The sequence below is a fragment of the Salmo trutta genome, chromosome 31 (assembly GCF_901001165.1).
Source record: "Salmo trutta chromosome 31, fSalTru1.1, whole genome shotgun sequence".
Lineage (NCBI taxonomy): Eukaryota > Metazoa > Chordata > Actinopteri > Salmoniformes > Salmonidae > Salmo > Salmo trutta.
Window position 1 is genome coordinate 12,524,665 of NC_042987.1, and position 14,094 is coordinate 12,538,758.

At 43.6% G+C, this 14,094-nt stretch overlaps 1 protein-coding gene across 1 annotated transcript in view; it reads right to left on the reverse strand.

Moving 5' to 3' along the window:
- Positions 1-14,094, reverse strand: part of LOC115169562 (GREB1-like protein) — an 83,910-nt gene that overhangs the window by 59,348 nt on the left and 10,468 nt on the right. The window lies entirely within an intron of this gene.

Sequence of the window (14,094 nt, forward strand, 5' to 3'; positions counted from 1 at the left end):
GTGCTTTGCTGCAGGAGGGACTGGTGCACTTCACAAAATAGATGGCATCATGAGGGTGGAAAATTATGTGGATATATTGAAGCAATATCTCAAGACATCAGTCAGGAAGTTAAAGCTTGGTCGCAAATGGGTCTTTCAAATGGACAATGACCCCAAGCATACTTCCAATGTTGTGGCAAAATGGCTTAAGGACAACAAAGTCAAGGTATTTGAGTGGCCATCACAAAGCCCTGACCTCAATCCAAAAGACAATTTGTGGGTAGAACTGAAAAGCGTGTGCGAGCAAGGAGGCCTACAAACCTGACTCAGTTACACCAGCTCTGTCAGGAGGAATGGGCCAAAATTCACCCAACTTATTGTGGGAAGCTTGTGGAAGGCTACCCAAAATGTTTGACCCAAGTGAAACAATTTAAAGGCAATGCAAATACTAATTGAGTGTATGTAAACTTCTAACCCACTGGGAATGCGATGAAAGAAATAAAAGCTGAAATAAATGACTCTCTCTACTATTATTCTGACATTTCACATTCTTAAAATAAAGTGGTGATCCTAACTGACCTGAGACAGGGAATTTTTACTAGGATTAAATGTCAGGAATTGTGAAAAACTTTGTTTAATTGTATTTGGCTAAGGTGTATGTAAACTTCCGACTTCAACTGCATATTCTGACTTAATCTGGACTCTGTCCAACACAACTGAATAGGATATTCTGTGGAGGGATTGTGGAACTCTTCAATCCAGAAATAGACAGTTGGCTGGGTTCTAGTTCCAGTGCATCAAAACAGAGTGAGAAAGAGAGAGGGAGAGAGAAGGAAAGAGAGAGAGGCCAGCTGAGATCCATAAACTTGCCCAGTAACAAGACTTATCTCAGGTTAGGAGGGCTGGGAAAGAGAGTAAGAGAACGAGAGAGAGAGAGAGAGAGAGAGAGTTCTCAATTGGTACAAAATATATAAAGTACTGCGCACATGACAATCGCTTAGGTTTAAAATTAAGCTCAACTGGAAACCTAAATGAGGCAGTGAATGAACTGAGTGAAATCATGCAGGGCATTCCGCACCAATAAAAAAAAAACATTCAAATACCTATTAAAATGTGGCTAAAACTAATTGAATGTGTCATTAAACCAATTGCACTTTATGGCAGCGAGGTGTGGGGTCCACTTGCAAAACAAGATTTGAAACGCCCCATCAAAACCCTACATGCAGTGTTCTGTAAGATTCTCCTACATATCCAGATGAAAACTACAAACAATGCACGTAGAACAGAATTAGGACAATATCCACTAATAAGAAAAACAAAAAAAAATAGCAATTAAGTTTAGGAAACATCTAAAATATAATGACCCCCTCTCATGTAGTGTAGTGTGATGTAGAGCGCTGGAAACCCACAGCTCTCTGCGTCTTCCCCTAACAGGACTAGTAACCTATTCTCACCAGAGAGGTCTTTGAAACCTTGAATAAGAGTTTCAAATTTGGGGGAATTACATTCTCTAATTACGTAATTTTGTGCGGCAGCGGCAGGTAGTCTAGTGCCGGGCGGGAGGTAGCCTAGTGGTTAGAGCGTGGCAGCAGTAACCGAAAGGTTGCTAGATAGAATCCCAGAGCTGACAAGGTAAAAATCTGTTGTTCTGCCCCTAAAGAAGGCAGTTAACACACTTTTCCCTGGTACGCCATCATTGTAAATAAGAATTGTAAATAAGAAGTTTAAATAAAAATATATCATTACAAAGCCCTGAAATGCCAAGAGCTGAGCAAAGAAAAGTCCCCTCATCCAGGTGGTCATGGGGCTGAGTTCACAAACTTGTTCTACTAACACACTGAAGCCTTGGGACCAGAACATCCAATCAATCAGAATAAACCAAATTACAACACAGTCAAAACAAAACTCCATTACCTATAGGGAAACACAAGCACAAAGCAAAATGCAGTGCTATCTAAATCGACAGTACACCTGTCACGCCCTGGCCATAGAGAGGGTTTTATTCTCTATTTTGGTTAGGCCAGAGTGTGACTAGGGTGGGCATTCTATGTTCCTTTTTCTATGTTCTTTATTTTCTATGTTTTGGCCGGGTATGGTTCTCAATCAGGGACAGCTGTCTATCGTCGTCTCTGATTGGGAACCATACTTAGGTAGCCCTTTTCCCTCCTTGTGTTGTGGGAGGTTGACTTTGTTTAGGGCACATAGCCTTTAGCTTCACGGTTTGTTGGGTAGTGTTATTGTTTTGTTCGGCGTCTTTCTAAATAAAGAATATGTACGCTCACCACGCTGCACCTTGGTCCTCACCTTTCAACCAACGTGACACACCATGGCAAACTATTTCACCATGGTTACTGATCAAACCATAGAAAAACCTTGACAAAGTACAGGCTTGGTGAGCACAACCTTGCCATTGAGAAGGGTAGACACGGGAAAACCTGCCACTCTGTAGGAAAGGCTGTACAACCACTGCACCACAGCAGAACCTGAGACAGAGCTGCATTTCCTGACCAAATGTTAAAAATATAAAACAATTTGAGAATGAAATTTCCCCAAATTTGAAACTCTTATTCAAAGTTTCGTACCTCTGTGAGAGTGGATTCTTGGCCCACACTAGCATGAAAACTAAATACAGACACAGACTGTGTGTGGAAAATTATTCAAGTCCACTTACCGATATCTGAACAAAAGAGCCTCATCGAAATTGCAACAAGCGGTTCTATGAAAATTGAATTGAATCTGATTAGATGCCACTGCCAGATTTCTGGATTGGGCTGCGCTCAGAGTATCCTCAGAAAATCGAGCTGTTAAGACACTGATGCCCTTTGCAACCGCATTCCTATGATAGAGAGTGGATTCAGGGCCCACACTAGCGTGACAACTAAATACAGGCACAGACTGTGTGTGGAAAATTATTCAAGACTGAGACTCTCCAATACAACCCAACATTGCAGAGTTATGTGCATCCTTTCAAGCACAACCTTCTGATTAACCTGTGGTGAGTTATTCACAATATTTAATGAACAAATAACATTTTATATGTAAGATGGGAAAATAAAGAGCAAAACTCACACTCATTATTATGTTTAATAAATGTATTGTATAGTGTGTGTGTGGCAGGCTTACAATGATGGCAAAAAACAACATTTTAGAGTGTGCTGAAACTGGTGCTAGAGGGGAGCTGAAGGTTGAATGTTTGAAGGGGTACGGGACTACAGAAAGTTTTGGAACCACTGCTCTTTGCATTGTTATTATTATTGCCCATTGTATGGTTATTTTCCACTTGATTATTGTCGTTACTGATTGTCCCGTTGACAATCTTGATTATAATTTTTTAAATTATGTTAATATTGTAAACAAATCACTTAATCTCCAAAGTACGCTTTGGCAATATGTACATTGTTACGTAAAGCCAATAGAGAGAGAGGAGAGAGAGGAGAAGAGAGAAGAGAGGAGAGAGAGGAGAAGAGAGGAGAAGAGAGGAGAAGAGAGGAGAAGAGAGGAGAAGAGAGGAGAAGAGAGGAGAAGAGAGGAGAAGAGGGGAGAGAGAGAGAGAGAGAGAGAGAGAGAGAGAGAGAGAGAGAGAGAGAGAGAGAGAGAGAGAGAGAGAGAGAGAGAGAGAAAATCAGTCCATGTCCCTGCTCTTCCCAGGTAAATATTTGGTCATCTTCTTATCAAAGCAGAGAGCTGAGAGTCTGGATGTCCTCTGCAACCAGGAGAGCTTTAGACAAAACAGTCAAAACACCTCAAAACAAGACATGATTTCAAGATCAAGATAAAACTAGCTGAATGAGCCACTTACGATTCCCCACACGGCAGCTTCTTGTCATTGTTGCTATATATCTGGCCATCCAGAATCATAATAACACACAGACTTTAGCCCCATTGAAGAGCGCACATCATTTTAGTGACGTTGTCAGTTAACCCATCTATAATCCAAGGAAAGTCAGACTCCCAATTGGATGGGTTTATCTGTAGACTCATTTTGGTGGCCAGAGAGAGAAAAAGAGAGAATGAGAGAGAGCTGGGGGAGAGAGGGAGAGAGAGAGAGAGAGAGGGAGAGTGGGCTGACTGGCTGGGTTCTGGTCACCATGGCCTTGGACAATCTGTGACAGCCCACAGCAGGCTCAGCCTTCTGCCAGAGAACCTCTCTCCCCTCCTCTCCTCTCCTCTCTCACAGTCACACTGCCTTGCCTTGGTAGGTCTGACACTGTCATGACCTTGGGCTTAAGTACAAGTGTTTGAGTGTGTGTGTGTGTGTGTGTGTGTGTGTGTGTGTGTGTGTGTGTGTGTGTGTGTGTGTGTGTGTGTGGGGTTCTGAGAATGGGGGCAGGAGCCAGGCCTGATGATAACGCAGCTGCAATGTTGCTAAAAAAGTTGGTGAAACGCTTAAAGCACAGAACAGCTTTTGTCCCTAAGCCAATAAACAATGACAATGCCATGACCTCAGCTGTACCCTCGTATTGTCAATATCTGGTACACAAACTATGCTCTGCAAGAGAATTGACTACAGGAGCGGAGAGGAGTGGACTGTCTCCTGTAGAGAATAAGTTAACTTCAGGAGACAGAAGAGGGAGCACGCCCCCATCCACATTGACAGGGCTGCAGTGGAGAGGGTCAAAAGCTTCAAGTTTCTTGGCGTGCACATCACTGAGAACCTGAAATGGTTCCACCACACCGACACCGTGGTGATGAAGACAACAGTGAACTTCCACAGACGCACTATTGAGAACATCACCATCTGCACGGCAACTGCACCTCAACCGAATGGCTCTCCAGATAGTGGTGTAGTCAGCCCAATACATCACCGGGGGTACACTGCCTGCCCCCCAGGACATTTACAGCACTTGGTGTCAAAGGAAGGCCAAGAAGACCATTAAGGACCTCAGCCACTCGAGCCATGGTCTGTTCACTCTGCTACCATCTAGTAGACAGAGACAGCATAGGTGCATCAGAGCCAGGGCCGAGAGACTGTGAAACAGCTTCTATCTCCGGGGCCCAGTTTTTCTGAAGTAATGTATCCGGATTTCACCTGTCAGATAGGATTAAATGCATATAAATGATATGAATAGAATGGGTGTCCCCATTCAAGTCAATGATTTGTCCATTGTATTCATTCTATTTTCATGCATTTAATCCTATCTGATAGACAGAATCCAGATAGATAACTTTTGAAATACTAGTTCCAGGCCATCAGACTGTTGAATAGCCATCACTAGCTGGCTACATTGAATGCTGGTCACCTCATATTCTGTTTTCATACTGTTGTTTACTCGCTGTGTATGCGTAGACTGTATTCTCGACATACAGTGCGTTCGGAAAGTATTCAGACCCCTTCACTTTTTCCACATTTTGTTACGTTACAGCTTTTCCCCCTCATCAATCAACACACAATACCCCATAATGAAAAATCAAAAAAAAAATTGGGACATTTTTGAAAATGTATAAAAAAATTAAAAAAATGAAAATCACTTTTACATAAATATTCAGACCTTTTACTCAGTACTTTGTTGAAGTACCTTTGGCAATGATTACATCCTCAAGTCTTCTTGGATATGACGCTACAAGCTTGGTACACCTGTATTTGGGGAGTTTCTCCCATTCTTTTATGCAGATCCTCTCAAGCTTTGTTAGGTTGGATGGGGAGTATCTCTGCACAGCTATTTTCAGGTCTCTCCAGAGATGTTCGATCGGGTTCAAGTCTGGGCTCTGGCTGGGCCAGTCAAGGACATTCAGAGACCTGGCTGTGTGATTAGGGTCATTGTCCTGTTGGAAGGTGAACCTTCAGCACAATCTGAGATCCTGAGCGCTATGGAGCAGGTTTTCATCAAGGATCTCTCGGTACTTTTCTCTGTTCATCTTTCCATCAATCCTGACTAGTTTCACAGTCCCTGCCGCTGAAAAACATCCCCACAGCATGATGCTGCCACCAACATGCTCCACCGTAGGGATGGTGCCAGGTTTCCTCCAGACATGATGCTTGGCATTCAGGCCAAAGAGTTAAATCTTGGTTTCATCAGACCAGAGAATCTTGTTTCTCATGGTCTGAGAGTCTTTAGGTGCCTTTTGGCAAACTTCAAGCAGGCTGTCGTGTGCCTTTTACTGAGGAGTGGCTTCCGTCTGGCCATTCTACCATAAAGGCCTGATTGGTGGAGTGCTGCAGAGATTGTTGTCCTTCTGGAAGGTTCTCCCATCTCCACAGAGGAACTCTGGAGCTCTAGCAGAGTGACCATCGGATTCTTGGTCACCTCCCTGACCAAGGCCCTTCTCCCCCGATTGCTCAGTTTGGCTGGGAGGCCAGCTCTAGGAAGAGTCTTGGTGATACCAAACTTCTTCCATTTAAGAATGATGGAGGCCACTGTGTTCTTGGGGACCTTCAATGCTGCAGAAATGTGTTGATACCCTTCCCCAGATCTGTGCCTCAACACAGAAACAACCTGTTTTTTGTGTGTAGATTGATGAGATTTTTTTTATTGAATACATTTTAGAATAGGGCTGTAACGTAAGAAAATGTATGAGAAGACAAGGGGTCTGAATTCTTTCCGAATGCACTGTAGCTCATTCTAATGCTATTGTACATGTATTTTCTTCTTGGATTGTTCTCTTGATTTATTGTTAGGATTTATTTTATTATATTTGTATTTGTATTGTATTTGCGAGACTTTCTACTGCACTGTCGGAGCTAGTAACACAAGACATTCTACTGCCCTGTTGGAGCTAGTAACACAAGACATTCTACTGCCCTGTTGGAGCTAGTAACACAAGACATTCTACTGCCCTGTTGGAGCTAGTAACACAAGACATTCTACTGCCCTGTTGGAGCTAGTAACACAAGACATTCTACTGCACTGTTGGAGCTAGTAACACAAGACATTCTACTGCCCTGTTGGAGCTAGTAACACAAGACATTCTACTGCACTGTTGGAGCTAGTAACACAAGACATTCTACTGCACTGTTGGAGCTAGTAACACAATACATTATACTGCACTGTTGGAGCTAGTAACACAAGACATTCTACTGCACTGTTGGAGCTAGTAACACAAGACATTCTACTGCACTGTTGGAGCTAGTAACACAAGACATTCTACTGCTCTGTTGGAGCTAGTAATACAAGACATTCTACTGCACTGTTGGAGCTAGTAACACAAGACATTCTACTGCACTGTTGGAGCTAGTAACACAAGACATTCTACTGCTCTGTTGGAGCTAGTAACACAAGCATTTCGCTGCACCTTCAACTCTGTCTACACAACCAACACACTTTTATTAGACTTCGGTTCTAAACTTCGGCTTGCCTCTATAAAAAATGTGTGACCGAACAGCCGAAAAAACCCTCACCGAAGTCCAAAACGAACAAAAACGTCACAAAATGTCGTCATAATGTATGCACAAACTCTACCGAACTGTTTTGGCTGGGAAGCATGTAGACGCCTGGAGGAGTTGAGGGGGAAGATGGGAGGGATAGCCTTCAGAAAAGCTGCTGAGGAGGAGGATGATGAGAGGGGAGGAATGGGGTGTGAGAGGGTGGACATGGGGAGGGTTGTGGGGGAGGGACAGGGATTACAGTGGTGAGAGATAAGGTGCTGTCCTCCATGTCAGGACCTGAGATAACCAGCAGGACAACAGGAAGTGACATCCATCACCGCCGTCCATCACTGCAGTCCATGGACACAGACTCACACAGTCAAAGGGGTGTCTGTAACGGAGCCTGGTCCTATAGTGCATGAGGTTCTGACAAATAGTTGTACACTGTAGAGAATATGGTGCCCCACAAACAGATGCACTGACAAAGCTCTCACTGGGCACACATTGGTTAAATCAACCTTGTTTCCACGTCATTCCAATGAAATTGCATTGACTCAACGTGGAATAGACGTTGAATTGACGTCTTTGCCCAGTCTGCTTTTCCACTTCCCTCAGAAACAGACTAGGATCGTCAGGTTCGTATTACGTACTGCGTGTTCTAGCTGTCTTAATGTTCCTCCTGTCCCATACATCACAAAAGGCTTGTCAACGGCTCAGCGCTGAGTGAGAGGAGGGTTGCTGCTGGGAGGTGTTTCAGCTAGTCCATAGAGGTTTCCCCTTCACTCTTTGGCCCATCGTAAAGACCAGGGAGTGAAGTGGGCTCGCACCCAGACCCAGCACAACAACTTCATGGTCGGACAGAAATTTGGAGCAGGAGTGACCTGGCTCATTGCTAAGAACAGTTGATAAGAATAAAGCGGTATACCACTAATCAAGATCAGCCACCTAACTAAATATTCTGAAATAACTTCTTATTTTTTTTGAAAAGATAAGCTTGAAATGGGCATGGTCTAATTGACTCAACAACCAAAAACACATATCTAAGTTTAGCTCGCTAACTCATTGATCCTGCTTTGTCGTATACCCCTCAGTTGCAGTGTATGAATTATATGGCATTATTGATTACTGGAATGGTCAGTCTCTTTATGACAAAGATAGTTTCAGACATCAAGCAATCAAGGATTTTCAGGAGACAGGCCTGAAAGTGTCTTTGGTGAGAAACACCATATGCTCAATTGTGATGGAGTTCAGTCCTAGTACGGAGAGACGAGAGTCAAGTTCAATACAAAGTTGGAAAAAATGTGTTTGTTTTCCACCCATAAATATCCACTGACAACTAACTACAAGTGGATTTGGGAAAATGTCAAACAGGAGAAACAGGCTATGAACCCTTATTTTTCAGGCTATACAGTAAGTCTTTGCACTTTGAGGCTTACCTGTCTATTGCACAGTCCCATTGTCCAGTTTCTAAATATAAAATATACTGAATAATATATGCTGTCAACAACATACCATGTTGTGAAGAATGTTCTGGTATAAGAAAGTTAAATACTGTATAACAGCTGATCTGTGAGTGCTTTGCTTGAGGGAGGAGAGAAACCCCACCTTCAGCAGAGGGATCAATGCCTAGAAATGGAAGAGGTCAGCGACCTTTGACATCTTCATTCAGAGGGGGTAGGGGCCAGGGCCTTTGTCAGATTGGCTAAAATGATCCAATTTTGCAACTGTGTCATACTCTCTAATACAGTATAAACAGTCATGTTTGGCCCCCTCCCTCCCTCCCTCTGAAAACATCTCACCCTACCGTTCCAGCTGTCTTGTTTCTTTACCACTCACTCCCACGTCTTTTTAGCCTCCTCTCCTCTCTCACATCCCCCCTCTACCACCACTTCCCCCCTCCAACCAATCTCTCTTTCACTCCCTATCTTTCTCTCTCCCTCCCTTATCTTCCTTTGCTTTCATGCTGCATTTTGTAGGTGGGGCTTGGCCACTAACAAGGCCAAAAGTCTAAAATGTACTTACTGTATGTCATTTTACTTAATTCCTAATGAATTCAGAATAATATTATATTAAGTCAATGGTTATTTGTTTGATTTACGAAATATGTCAATTCCAGGACCCCATAAAGAGCAATAGGTTATTTCCTAGCCTAATTATTACCAAACACAAAAATACAACGATGTATAAATGTATCATGCCTCTTGGTAAACTGTCAGCATAAAAGTTACAGCTGTAAATAAACCAAATGAAGGAAATACTTCCTAAATGACAACATAAAAAAAACAGAGAAACAGACAAATGTACTTATTCTAATCTTGGGGCACATCTGGCTATTACAAAGACAATCAGTGTCAATGTTTTTCTTTCTCTCTTTTTTACACAGGGTTGACAATGCAGATGGGTTCCTGGCATTCTTGACCCCCAATAAAAAGGACAGGTTAAAAGTTTACAAGCACCCATGTGGAAGATGGCTGGGCCAGCAGAGCAGCAGCTGGAAAATAATATATCGTAACTCCACAGCTGATCCTACCTCTGAGGTCTGGTAACTAAGGACACGTCTCTGACCTAACTCCAGGTCCACTGACCTGTGCAATTAACTCAAAATATACTTGAGATCTCTCAACTTTAACATTTCATTGAATATTGTTGGCTTTTGGTTGAGGCCCTGGAGACTGAAGGCTAAATATTATCAGAATGACTAGTGGCATCTATGGTTCCTAGTGCTTGTTTTAATGAATCCCAAGGAAACAGATAAAATTAAGTGGAAACTAAAAATCCATACTAAAACCCCTCACTAATTTGGTGTGAATTATTAATTTTTTTATTTGTAAATCCACTGCATTGTGGAATTAAACGGTACCATTTGCCAAACATTTATACAAAATGTCACGTCTTGGAAATTTGATCAATGACAGCTTTTGAAGACCACCTGTTTCCCGAGTCATCAGATCTCAGAAAACAGATGGTCTCCAAAAAGGCAAGGATTTCTCCCTGGCAGATAGCCGGGTTTTATCTCTCCTACTACCATCTGTAGTCAGCACCAGTAAAGCCCACTATGGCCTTCAGGTACACCTCAATGGATAAGAAGATTGAATCTGTAGGCTTTCAAAAACAACAACATCCACCTCAATTTGTCTTGGTATTTTTAGAACCTTCATCATTTCCACACTGCAATTGGACCTAAAAACAATAAAAATAAGATTTCTCTATATGTAATCTGCGTGGGCAGATCATGTGGAAAGCATCCTCCTTAATCTTAACCTGATTGTTTATAGCCAAATGGTTGCTCTCTCTCTCTCTCTTTCCCTTTGTGAGTTAATTCCAATTCACCCTTTGCAAACTGATATGTTCCAGCTGCTGCCAATATGAACAGTGAGTGGATACAGAAATGTCTGCATTCTTGATGTTATTGGTAGTCAATTGTTATGTATGGCCGTCTGTTATGACACAGAGTGCATAGATGAACCATACAATCACACACTGGTTTGTCATAACAGACGATGATGGATGGGGTATTGTGATCAATATGGATGTAATTCAATACAGGGCTTTAGAACAATACTGCCTATGTGTTTACCCCAGTTGTAATGACTAGTACACAAGGGGAGACAAGGCAAGCAGAGGTGGTTTGAAAAAAAAATACAATTACATTTACAGTACGCTAGATATGAAACCAGCCAAGCAGGAAGAACCAAAAGGTGCTCATTAAGATTTAAAAAAATGGTTTAAATAAGCATGGATCTACAACAGCTAGCGGTCAATCTTAATGTAAGAAAGGTCACGTCTTGGAAGCTGAGAAACAATAGATCCTGGATCGTTCCACTTCAAAAAGCACAACAAATTGGAATTCGACACCCACCATCTCAGATTGTTCTGAAATCGTTTCTGTTGTTAGAAACAGATAAGACTAGAATTCCCGGCAAATTATTTTGTGGAAATATATTTTAATCTCTGAGAAATTAAGACAATTGATTGCACCCAAATTAGCAATTTTATTTTATAGGATTCATATAATATTCAATAAATATAGAACCTAACATCTGAGTTGGACCAAACTTTGTTGTATTCCCAGTGACTTTCTTCCCCCTGATCAGAGAAATTAGTAATTTAAGTTGTTAGGTTTATGTCCCATCCTACATCCTAATATTACCAGGTACCAATAATGGTTTATAAATGCACTTAAAATGATCATAAGACAACCTCTTATTTCATAATGTAACCTTTTGCAAGGGTTTCATGGTTGAAGAACATTCTCACTTGTGGACGGGATGGATCGGTGCATTTATTTCACGTCAAGATTTTCCCATTGTCACGTTCTTGAAAATGATCGGACCAAGGCGCAGCGTGAGTATAGTTCCACATATTTATTTAAGTGAAACTAACAAAACAAAATAACAAAACTTACAAAGACCGTGAGGACGTAGTGCCCAAACACATTAACAATCAAGCAATATCCCACAAAACACAGGTGGGGAAATAGCTACCTAAATATGTTCCCCAATCAGAGGCAACAATAAACAGCCGCCTCTAATTGGGAACCATATTAGCACCAACATAGAAATAGACATACTAGATCACCCCCTAGTCACGCCCTGACCTACTACACCATAGAGAACCAAGGGCTCTCTATGGTCACGGCGTCCAGTCCAGCTCCAGGGCGGGAGCCTTCCTCTGCGCTGATGCCCAGTGACAGTACCCCCCCCCCCCCCCCCCCCCCCCCCCCCCCAAAGGTGCGGACTCCAGCCGCAAAACCTGAAACCAAATGGGGAGGGTAGGGGGGGTGATTAGTGTCGGTGGCAGCTCCGTTGCAGGTCGTAGCCCCGCCCAGACCCCGGATCCGGCCATCGCGCCGGGCTGAACGCCGTGCCTGGACTGGGCATTGGCACAACGGAAGACTCCGGCCATGGAGCTGGGTTGGACGCTGTGCCTGGACTGGGCACCGGCGCAGAGGAAGGCTCCGGCCTTGGAGCTGGACTGGACGCCGTGCCTGGAATGGGCACCGGCGCAGAGGAAGACTCCCGCCCTGGAGCTGGACTGGACGCCGTACCTGGACTGGGCATCAGCGCAGAGGAAGGCTCCCGCCCTGGAGCTGGACTGGACGCCGTGCCTGGACTGAGCACCGGCGCAGAAGAAGGCTCCGGCCATGGAGCAGGACTGGACACCGTGCCTGGACTGGGCACTGGCGCAGAAGAAGGCTCCGGCCTTGGAGCTGGACTGGACGCCTTGCCTGGAAGCTCCGGACCGTTGACCGTCGCCGGAGGTTCCGGACCGTTGACCGTCGCCGGAGGTTCCGGACCGTTGACCGTCGCCGGAGGTTCCGGACCGTTGACCTTCGCCGGAAGCTCTGGACTGGGAAACGTCGCAGGAAGCTCTGGACTGTGAATGCATGGAGCCGGTACAGGTGGCACCGGACTGGTGACACGCACTTCAGGACGAGTGCGAGGAGCAGGCCCCGGAACTACCGGCCTGAGGTGGCGCACTGGAGGCCTGATGCGTGGAGCAAGAACAGGTGGCACCGGATTGGTGATACGCACTTCAGGGCGAGTGCGAGGAGCAGGCACAGGACGTACCGGACTGGGGACACGCACTTCAGGGCGAGTGCGAGGAGCAGGCACAGGACGTACCGGACTGGGGAGAACTGCGTTTTTCTGGATTTTTTTGTTGTTATTCTGTCTCTCACTGTTCAAATAAACCTACCATTAAAATTATAGACTGATCATTTCTTTGTCGGTGGGCAAACGTACAAAATCAGCAGGGGATCAAATACTTTTTTCCCTCACTGTACTAGATCACCCCCTAGTCATGCCCTGACCTACTACACCATAGAGAACCAATGGCTCTCTATGGTCAGGGCGTGACACCCATCTGCACAACGAGCTCGAAATATTGATGACCTCGAACACAACCACACTTTATGTTGACATGGATGTCATAGTGACAGTGTGCAAATAACCAGGATCTAAAACATAACATCTAGACATAAGAGATTGCCGTGAAAGAAACAGTGCTGTAGATGAGACAAAAACATCCACACAGGAGAGAGAAGGTAAGTTTTCCACGCAATATGTTTTGCTTTTCGATACAGAAATTGTGCTGGACAATTTAGCATAGGTAGGTAGCCAACTACCTAAATTGTCCAGCAGAATACCAAAAACTAACTAGCTAGCTAGTAAATGTTAGCTGTGGTTTATGGTAGGCTTAGTTAACATCTGCAGAATATACTAGCAGTTTTCTAAAATCGGCAGGCAAAATTTATTAAATTCAGATGCTGCCCAACACACAGTACCCCATAATAACAAAGTGGAATTATGTTTTTAGAAATGTTTACAAATGTCTTGAGTCAATAAGTATTAAAAACCTTTGTTAGCCTAAATGCGTTCATGAGTAAACATTTGCTTAACAAGTCACATAATAAGATGAATGGACTCACTGTGTGCAATAATAGTGTTTAACATGATTTTTGAATTACCAACTCATCTCTGTACCACACACATACAAATTAGTATCTGTAAGGTCCCTCAGTCGAGCAGTGAATTTCAAACAGATTCAACCACAAAGACCAGGAAGGTTTTCCAATGCCTCACAAACAAGGGCACCTATTGGTAGATGGGTAAAAAAAAAGCAGACATTGAATATCCCGTTGAGCATGGTGAAGTTATTAAATTACACTTTGGATGGTGTATCAACACACCCAGTCAAAACAAAGACATACGCGTCCTTCCTAACTCAGTTGCCGGAAAGGAAGGAAACCACTCAGGGATTTCACCATGAGGCCAATGGTGACTTTAGAACCATTACAGAGTTGAATGGCT